At 35.0% G+C, this 10,958-nt stretch overlaps 1 non-coding gene and 1 pseudogene across 2 annotated transcripts; both read right to left on the reverse strand.

The window, feature by feature from the left end:
• Window positions 1-920: 920 nt before the first annotated feature.
• On the reverse strand, window positions 921-6,230 carry LOC107625342 (uncharacterized; annotated as a pseudogene). Its single transcript, XR_015905179.1, has 4 exons — window positions 6,074-6,230; window positions 3,962-4,032; window positions 2,852-2,987; window positions 921-1,125 (listed from the first exon to the last, which is right to left on the reverse strand). The product of XR_015905179.1 is annotated as an uncharacterized LOC107625342 (transcript).
• Window positions 6,231-7,925: 1,695 nt separating this feature from the next.
• Window positions 7,926-8,029, reverse strand: LOC148574192 (small nucleolar RNA R71). The gene has a single exon (XR_015906790.1). It is a non-coding gene; the product is annotated as a small nucleolar RNA R71 (small nucleolar RNA).
• Between the last annotated feature and the right edge of the window lie 2,929 nt (window positions 8,030-10,958).

Consider the following 10,958-nt stretch of genomic DNA (forward strand, 5'->3'; position numbering starts at 1 on the left):
CGTTTACTTTTACTTTTTTCTTTGTGAACTATCTTATTTATTCTCGTCCATTCACGAAAACGCAGAAACTCTTACTCATTTAACACTACACTCGGGTACCGATACAACGACTCTTGTTCATTTGACACTGTACGCGAGCCATACAGCACCTTACTTTCGGATAATGACCTAGCTTTGGCACAATAACGTCTTTGTTCCATGCAATGTAGATTCAACTAAGTTTTTATATTGACTGTCGAATGCCTAACAGAAAATATATCGTACCTTATATAAAACGACTTATTTGCTGTTCTAAAAATGATTTATACCATAAATACTTATAATACAATAGCTAGTTGTAAAGTTTGAAAACAAACTACACTAATACTCTTAGAATTCATATCCATGTATATTTTAAACCTGACACTACAATCAATTTCGATCTATATGAAACCGTATACCAAATGATTTTAGATTAACAAGAAATTTTATAAATGTGATCTTACATTATATAAATTTCTAATTCGAAGGTCAGTTTTATAAAAACCTATTCCAATAAAAATAAATAAAATTCAGCATGTATTGCACTTTAAATCTTGGCAACTATGGCTTTTGCTTCATTTCAGGCACGGAGTAAACAGGATGACATGGAATCATATGGTATCTCCGTTAAACAAGAACAATAATGTAAAAAGTAGAAGATGAACCATAGTGTATCAAGCAATGCACAACCAAATTGTGTCTTAGAGGAAATAGCATTTACAACAGAAGTCAGCTATAATGATAATACTCAGCACCGGCTTATGATTGTTGCTATACAGTGTGTGCACTAATCATTACTATTTGTCCCGTTACACATTTAAGTAAACATGTTAACCTTCATTTGTACTATTGGATTGGATTCTCATAAAGTGATCATGTTGTTAAAGGGAGAAAATGAGTCTCTGATCAACTTCGAATCAAGTTAGTTGGACTCGCATATAATAAGAGCTCACTTTCTCCCCTTTCCAATGTTATCACTTTAAAGGAGCTAAATCCTGTACTATAAGTCATATAGTTCTCACGCTTGAGAGGAGGTTATTCCGTTTTTCTCCATTTGTCTTTGTCTGGCCCTCTCCATCTTTCTTCTACGCCATTCCTCCAAAGCTGATAATTGCAAATATAAAACGGAAATCAAACCATTGGAAAGTGTAAATCTTTATTCAAACTGATAGAAACAAGTTGTTTGTTCCTTTTAAGCTAGTATAGCAGGTCTAGGAGCAGTAGGGCTAGGCCTGTCTGCTGCCTATAAATACTAGGGATTAGTTAGTTTTTAGTCAGTTACAGACAAATCTGTTCAGTTTGTTAGTTTAGGAGAGGGAAATTCTCTCCAAAGTTGGTTAGTTCCAACCGTATACTTCAATAAGGGGATTGTGATTCACAAACCCTAGTTCATCAATAAAATCCCTGATTCTGTTAGATCTCAGTTTCTATCAACTGGTATCAGAAGCCCACGGATCCTGGTAATTGTGGTGTTCCGCAGCTCAAAAATGGATAAATAGGTATTTTGTAGAAGAAATGCCAGCAGACCAATGTGCATAGTGTGAAAAAACAATTTAAGCTTTGTTTATATTAGCACTAGTGAAAGTACCAGGCTTCGCACAGGAAGGCAGAACCAACAATACTTCATTAAATGAACGGCTTACCAGTTGAAATAGAAAAACGAGTACTTTAATCAAGAAATTACTGCATCTATGAAACATATAATGTAAGTTATGGCCATATCTGACCACTAATAATGAAGTTCGTTGATAAAGTTGGTGTTACATTAAGACATATAAATAGATATCAAAGTTGGCATTACTTTGTTCATATTAGCATTACACAAAAAAATAAAAAGACAAAAGAAGAAAGTTGAAAGAAAAAGGAGGTTCAATAAAGTATATATCCTTAGCACCACGAAAGAAGAGGCTGATTTCAGGGTTACCCTCCTATTTGGATAATAGATTTGTAACAACAAAATCATGACAATTCAAGAAATGATAGGTCTACTTTTGGTTTGATCATATTGAAAATAAAGAGAGCACAACTACAAAAACTAGCAATCAGAATGGTGCATGTCTTGAATTGTAGGTACAAGTTTGTTGGTTCAGTAGGCAATCAGCTAGAGTGAAGATATATAAAATGAAATCAGCATTTTGGAATGATAACAAAGGCGCCATTGGCTGTCTTTTGTAACAGAACCAGCACAGCAAGCACGCTGAAGCTCAGGCTGCATTTGGAAACTGTAAAACTTGAGAAGGAGAAACAAAAATATTTTTGTTCCAAGATGTGTCTTTGTATTCTCTTATCACTGAAAACATGGGAGCAATAGGGACAGATTTTTTTCGTCTCTATTGTCTCAATATCTCCATGTTTTGTATCCTAAGACTGTTACCAAATGGGACTTTAGAGCCTCAGAGGTTTGGAGTAATATGCAAATGAGAAAAAACTGTTGGAATTTATAGAGTAAAAGATTCAAAATATTTCTGGCTGAAGATGCATGTCTAGCCAAGTCCATGTCAAAAGAAAAAGAATGCACTAAATTGTAGAAACTGAGTAACTGATCATTTGTTTAACAGTAAATATGTATAAGCCTACAAGGAATTTATTATTCCTAACCGTATAAGCTTTACTGAATCAATAAAAGACCCTCATGCATATGTCATGTTGGTAATGATGATCCAAATACAATGAAATAAAGACTCCATGGCTACACTTCAACTCAATTTATATTTTTCTGACAACAGAGAAGTGATGAGCATCACATATTCGGAGTTCGATCTTTGAACATGTGCACATATAATAAAGTAGAAATCAAAGTAGATTTACAAGGAGAAAAAAAACGAGATACCTTTCAGGCTGGCAGCGTCATTTAAGGAACGGATATCTTTTAACCTTTTAGACAGATCAACTGCAGCAGTCTGCTTCGAGTCTTTCTTCTGGGCTGTTTATGATTCAGTGTATACATCCTGCTCAATCTCTCTCACCTATGAAGGAAGACATTCACAGTCACAGAGAAATGATTCGTGTAAAAATTCAGCATAACCGAACCTCTGGTCATTGAATAAAAGATTTCTGACCCGTTATCAGCCCCTCAAAGGAAGTCAAATGACACTTTTGCAGCATTGAGTAACAAATATTGGCCCACTCAAAAGTTTAATAAATCTTATTTGCCAATTTTTTAAGGTAAAATTTAAGTTATAACTAAAACATGAAAGCATTAGTACTGCCAAATTTTAATGGTAAAATTCAAACTGCAAAATGCAAAAATGAAAAAGCTTAAGTGGATGGGGATTCTTGTGTGTGAACTTGTAGCCATGTTGAAAAAGTTAATTATAACACTTATCTTGAAATACCCCATGGCCACTCGTAATTATGGATAAAGTTTGACATTTCAATCTAGATTCGGATAAAAAGGGACAAATTGGAGATCTGAGTATCTGATTAACATCAATGAGGATTTCACATGACAAGCTGCAGAACTACAACTCCACAATTTCTCTTCCAGTGACCAGACTTTGTCCAGGAGAAAAAATACAGGTTTAGTTTTTCATGAGGCAGTAGAATGACAATATAGCGTCATGCTATGGGACAGTATTACATTCCTCCTTTCAAATTCACATCCTCTCAGCAATGAAGCGAAACCCTGAAAAATATGGCTGAAGAAATACAGATATGGCAAGTTGCTTAATAAAGTCCAGTACCCTGAGAAACAACTATAAGGAAAGTGCTTCTTGAATGACTTGAAAAATGACCCCTTTAAGGTTGACAATGTTCTCGCTAAAAGATAAATATTTAACAAAAAATGAAGTATAATGTTTGTTCTAGAAATCAAATGTGTAAGGAAAATAATTATTTTCAAATAACATTCCTACTTTGGACATCCTGGGAACAAGTTATGCTCAGAAAATACTGTTTAGCAAGAAACACAATAAATAAACAAAACCAATTTGAAACTCACTCTCTTTATCAACTCCAATGGTAACATAGCAAGACGAATCTCCTCAGATTCCTTAATATAACTCAATTGAGCTGCAATTTATAAGTGAAAACTATATGAGCATTTCATAATTAGAGTCAACATACAATATAAGATGCCAAAATTTTCCATGCTTGCGAAATAGTAAAACTCCCTTGGTATTTCTGCCAATTTTTATTCCAGTTCAAGTATCCTTCTGCCAATTATTACACAGGGCTCATACAACTTCATTGCAAGAATGTGGAATGTGGACTCTACATCCACAATTAAAGGGATTGTTTGAGGGAGCATTTCCACCATTCATATCAAATAGCTAAAGATTTTGAGACATTTTGATTCATGACAATAACTATGTTTAATAACAAGTCTGCTAAGTATAAGTATAAAACAGGACAACCATAAAATTAAATTGCAGTATGCTCACACCAGAAAAAAATAAATAACTAAAATTACAGCATGCACCACATCTTATAATTGTAAATGGATTGATAAGACAAGTCTACACAGGCTAACCAAGTTTTTGGCTGTACCATTTTTAATGCCTAACTATAGTAATTTCCCATACTTTATTCCTAATAAGTGTATCCAATGGATGTAGAAGATGCAAATAAATTTAAAATTTTTTGGCCATCGCAAGGCAGTCAACAATATGTGGAATAAACTTAATACGTAACACTGATTCATAAGACTTGGATTAGCTGAAAAAGATTCATTTCCGGAATTTGAGAAGAAAATAAAGCAAAGTTTAGGATAGAGGTCGGCTTGCATATACAATGAAGTGGTAAATTGTATTTCCAACCACCATAATAAGAGTCTAATTACAAATTTTGTAAGTCATACATTTTGTACAACGCTATTGTCCAGTATAACCTACAATGCAACCCTCATAGCTGATAAGAGGAAAATGGAGCAACCCTCTTTTGTAAGATTCATTTCCGGAATGTGAGAAGAAAATAAAGCAAAGTTTAGGATAGAGGTCGGCTTGCATATACAATGAAGTGGTAAATTGTATTTCCAACCACCATAATAAGAGTCTAATTACAAATTTTGTAAGTCACACCTTTTGTACAATGCTATTGTCCAGTATAACCTACAATGCAACCCTCATAGCTGATAAGAGGAAAATGGAGCAACCCTCTTTTGTAAGATTCATTTCCGGAATGTGAGAAGAAAATAAAGCAAAGTTTAGGATAGAGGTCGGCTTGCATATACAATGAAGTGGTAAATTGTATTTCCAACCACCATAATAAGAGTCTAATTACAAATTTTGTAAGTCACACCTTTTGTACAACGCTATTGTCCAGTATAACCTACAATGCAACCCTCATAGCTGATAAGAGGAAAATGGAGCAACCCTCTTTTGTAAGATTCATTTCCGGAATGTGAGAAGAAAATAAAGCAAAGTTTAGGATAGAGGTCGGCTTGCATATACAATGAAGTGGTAAATTGTATTTCCAACCACCATAATAAGAGTCTAATTACAAATTTTGTAAGTCACACCTTTTGTACAACGCTATTGTCCAGTATAACCTACAATGCAACCCTCATAGCTGATAAGAGGAAAATGGAGCAACCCTCTTTGAACAACGTATCATACACGGTACTGAAAACTACATATTAAAACTATTTTTTCTCTGTAAGATCTTGTTCTTTTTGAATGTTCAAATATTATCAATTGAGATGAATTATTGATCGAAACTCACATCATATCGCGGACAGCAACAAAATAATAGAACGGCGACACTTTTCCAATAAAATTCGTATTCCAAATTCGCCATTGGACCATTCGTCAATCAACCGAGTTATAAACACCAAATATAAAATTCTTAAATCATTTAAGAATTAAGATAAAAGTAGAGAGCTCGAAATCGGAAAAAAAAAACTCAAATTAAAAAAGAAAAAGAAAAAAATATCCGTAACTATTTAAAAGAAAATGTCAAATTTATAAGAATATGGAAATTATGCAATATCCATTTGGTCAAGAAATTAAATCTATGGAATATTCGACAAAATTAAGCAATAACTACGATCCAATCGAATTCAAAACGCTACAATATTCCACAAGACAACCGAATTTAAGAAAGAGAAACTAGCCTGGGTTGGAATTAGGTGAGGAGAGTTTGTTGCGGGTGTAGGAAGAAGTGAGGAATCCATGGAGCAAGAAGAGTGCAGTGATTACGTTAATGAAGCACACCACTATGGTTGCGTTCCTGAAGGAGAACCTGAGCCTCCATCATTGCTGCCCCTCCATTTTTGCTTTGCTTTTGGGATTACGGCAAGTGCTCCAAGATTTTCCTTTTACCCCTAATTCACGGCATCACGCCGAGTGGTGTGTAGGACATGAATCTAAATGAGACCTATCGCCACTACCTGTGGGAAAGAAACTAGCTAGCTACCAGCCAGTCACTCTTCTAATTAGGGTTTCAATTATCAATTTCTCGTTCATAACAAGTGAACAACTGTGTTTGTAAAGCCGTAAAGGTGAGAACTAGAATTCTAGACAGTCTAATTCTTTTCTTTAATTTGGAACAAGAAGGAAAAAAAAATTAAATTATTAATTCTTTTTTTTTTATTTTTACTTGAAACTTCTAATTTTCATATTTAATTGATTAAAAGAGATTTTTAAAGCCAATCATTTTTAATATTTTTTATTATTATTTAATTAGTATAAATATTAAATTATTTTTAATAAATAAATTTTATTAATTTATATTTTTTAAAATTTTTAAAGAAACGAGTACAAACAGTATTGATTTATATGTGCAAATTTTTATAAATATAAATATAAATTATATATTATTTATATATAAAATTTTATAAATATGAGTGTAAATTACTTTGAATCCTTCCTATCTTATCTTCTTTAAAATTTTAAATTTTAAATTCTTATCTTTTCAAATATTTACTATTTCTTAAAGTTTGATCTTTAAAATTTATAAATTTTCAAATCTTATCTTTCTTAATCCTTTTTTAAATTTTTATCTTATCTTTCTTTTTAAATTTTAAAACTTACTTATCTTCTTTTTAAATTTAAAACTTTCAATTTTTTTATTCTCTACTTTCTTTTTAAAATTGAATTTCAAAATCAAATCTTTTATTTTCAATTCTTGTTGGTTAGTTAGTTATTTATTTTATCTTTTATCTTCCTTTATCTTTCTTATTTTTCAAAACCTTCTAAGTACTTTCTCTTTCTTCTTTTTTCGAAAATTTCATCTCTATTCGCCTCTCTATTTTCAAAAATATCTCCTCTTCTCTATCTATTAATTTTTGAAAACTATCTTTTTTAAAGGACATCTTCTTTTCTTTTTTTCTTGACCTATCTCTCTAACAAAGGATCTCTATACTCTGACATAGAGAATCCTCTCTTCTTCTCTTCTTGCATTCTTTCTTTTTGTTTATGAGTAGGAACAGGGATAAAGAACCTCTCTTTGATCCTGATCCTGAACCTGAGAGGACTCTAAGGAGATGGCTACAACAAGCTAGAGAACAACACTTCGGAGGAAACCTCACAGAACTTTTCGAACAAGAAGCTAAAAATACAGACATGGCAGCCAATCCCAAAGATAGAGGAGACATAAGAAAGGTCCTAGGTGACTTTACTGCACCCACTTCTGACTTTTATAGACGGAGCATCTCTATACCTGCCATTGGTGCAAATAACTTTGAGCTGAAGCCTCAACTGGTCACTTTAGTTTAACAGAACTACCAGTTTCATAGATTTTCACAGGAAGATCCCAACAGATTTATCTCTGATTTCTTGCAGATCTGTGATACTGTCAAGACTCATGGAGTGGATTCAGAAATTTACGAGCTTATGCTTTTTCCCTTTGCTGTAAGGGATAGAGATAGGTTACGGCTGGATTCTCAGCCTAAGGAATGCTGACACTCTTGGGAGAAGGTGGTCAATGCATTTTTGACCAAGTTCTTTCCACCTCAGAAGCTGATCAAGCTTAGGGTGGAAGTTCAAACCTTCAGACAGAAAGAGGGTGAATCCCTCTATGAAGCATGCGAGAGGTACAAGCAACTGATCAGAAGGTGCCCTCATAACATGATTTCAGACTGGACCATGCTAGATATCTTCTATAATGGCCTTTCTTAATTGTCCATGATGGAGTTGGATCACGCTGCTAGTGGATCACTCCACCTGAAGAAAATGCCTGAAGAGGCGCAGGAACTCATTGACATGGTTGCAAACAACCAATTCTTGTACATTTCTGAGAGGAACCCTGTGAACAATGGGGTAGCTCAGAAGAGAGGAGTCTTGGAGGTTGACACTTTGAATGCTATATTGGCTTAGAACAAGATCCTGGCTCAACAGGTCAACATGATCTCTCAGCATTTGATTGGATTACAAGCTGCAGCTAGCAGCACTCAAGAAGCCTCATATGAAGGAGATGCCTATAATCCAGATCAACCCTTAATGGATGAGGTTAACTATTTGGGAAATCCCTCAACAAATCCTAATAATGAGCTTTATGAAAACACCTACAACTCATCATGGAGGATTCATCCCAACTTTTCATGGAGGGATCAACAGAAGCCTCAACAAGGCTTCAATAACAATCAAGGCGGAAGGAATCAGAATAGATTCAATAATAGACCATTCCCACCTTCTCAGCAATAGATGGAGACGTCTAAGCAGAGCCTTTTTGACTTAGCTACTATAGTCTCTGATCTCTCTAAGATCACTCACATTTTCATTACTGAAACAAGATCCTCCATTTTGAATTTGGAAGTACAGATTGGTTAGCTAAGTAAGAGGATCCAGGAGATCCCTTCTAACACTCTTCCAAGTAATACAGAAATAAACCAAAGAGAAGAGTGCAAGGCCCTCAGTATAGAAGCTGAGGCCGAATCTGAAGAGGAAGTTTCGGCATTGAACACTAGCCAAGGAGTAGAGGCTGGGTGTTCAACGCCCAAAAAGGAGCAAGTTTTTGGGGGTTCAACGCTAGAGAATGAGCAAGTTGTCGCGTTGAACGCCACAATGGGAGCAACTGGGCGTTCTACGCCCACTAAGGACTCCCTTGTTGAGGAACTAAAAGAAACCAGCACGCATAAAGAGACCATAGAAGTTCCCTTGAATGCCTGGTTGCAGATTATAGACTCTGAAGAATACTCCTCCTCTGATGAGGAAGAGGAAACTAGGGAAGAGCAAGTTGCTCGATACTTAAGAATTCTGATGAAGCTGAATGCCAAGTTATTTGGAACAGAGACATTGGAGGAAAAACCTCCAGTGCTCACTAAGGAACTCAATGCCTTAGTTCAGCAGGAACTACCTCAGAAGCTGCCGGATCCAGGATGCTTCCTAATTCCCTGCACCATAGGGACAATTACCTTTTAAAAGGCTTTATGCGACCTAGGGTCAAGCATAAATCTCATGTCCTTCTCTGTAATGGAGAAGCTGAGATTTTTGAGGTGCAAGCTTCTAAGATCTCATTAGAGATGGCAGACAAATCGCTGGAAATGGCATATGGTTTGGTAGAGGATATCTTAGTAAAGGTTGAAAACTTTTGCATCCCTGCAAACTTTATAATCTTAGATACTGGAGAGGACGAGGATGAATCCATCATCCTTGGAAGACCTTTCCTAGCCACTGCTAATGCCATAATTGATGTGGCAAGGGGAGAGCTCGTTCTGCAGTTATGGGAAGATCACATCTTGTTCAAGATGCCCAAACCTAACTCTCTCCCTAAAGGAGTGACAACTGTGCAATACTGAGTGTTCCAACCCACTCTCTCTCTCTCAGTACAGAGCTTTACAAAGCCCCTAAACACCAAATTTAAGTTTGGTGTTGAGAAACCATCATTAAGCACTGAGAATAAAGGCACTAAGAAGAAAGTACCTTATGACTGGAGGGATAAGAAAATCCCACTGAAGGCCTCTCACGTGGTATGAGAGTTGTCTTCACAGGCAGCCCAGTGATTCCACACACTGTGAATAAGATTCTGTCTCTAGAACAGGTGGAGCTCATCCATGAGAGCTGATGAACGAACTTTTGTGTGGTCTAGAATTTCACTAATGAATTCTCGTTGTAAAGTATAGTTTCTAAACCAAACAATAGTCCTTTCATGCAAAAATTTGGTTGTCACATGTACAAACCCCAAATGAAAATTAACCGGAGTATTTGGACTCCGGGTCGTCTCACGAGGAATTGCAATAAAGTGAATGATTATTGGCTATGAAAATGCAAGGGGTTAGGGGGTTTTTGGTTGATAAGAGGACAAGAGAATAAATGACAAGAAAAATAAAGAGAGCAATTAAAGAAAGAAATTAATAAAGAGAGACATTCATGGCAAAGATTGAGATCATAGGCTTTCTATCCTAGTCATGCAATGATTAATTCATCTTATTTAGTTAACTCCAACAAATCGGGAGAAAGTCAAACAAGACTAATCAATCATACCACAATAATAACAAGAATTTATCTTATTACGTCATCTCCAACATTGGAAGAAGGTATCATATTATCTTTCATGAGAGAAAGTCTAACAAGACTAGCTAATCTCAATCCAAAAGTCCTAATCAACTCACTAATTTAATTAGCAAAAGATTAGCGTCAATGGAAACAATATTAGCTAACAACTCTAGATCACCAACATGAGTTGGGTTCTCATGACTCAAGATTGCCTAATTACTCTTTCCAAGCCAAGAATGCTCAAAATCTACTCTAACATCCAACCAAGCATTTTATCAAACACTTGGAAGGCATAAAAGGAAAGCATAATAAATGTGCAAGAATAGTAAAATCTACCAACTACAAATTGCAAGAAAAGTAAATCAACAACTCAATTCATTAATAAAAAGAGCGTCAAACATTAAATTTGCATTAAATGTAAACCAAATCCATCATGAGTGCATGAACATAAAAGAGAGCACAAAAGGGAAATTAACACTACAAATCAAGAGAATGAAAGAGTAGAAGCAAGAATTCATAAAAGAAACAAGATAAAAACATGTAATTAAACCTAGATCTAAGATG

The sequence above is a fragment of the Arachis ipaensis genome, chromosome B2 (genome assembly GCF_059453495.1).
Source record: "Arachis ipaensis isolate K30076 ecotype BB chromosome B2, ASM5945349v1, whole genome shotgun sequence".
NCBI classification, from domain to species: domain Eukaryota; kingdom Viridiplantae; phylum Streptophyta; class Magnoliopsida; order Fabales; family Fabaceae; genus Arachis; species Arachis ipaensis.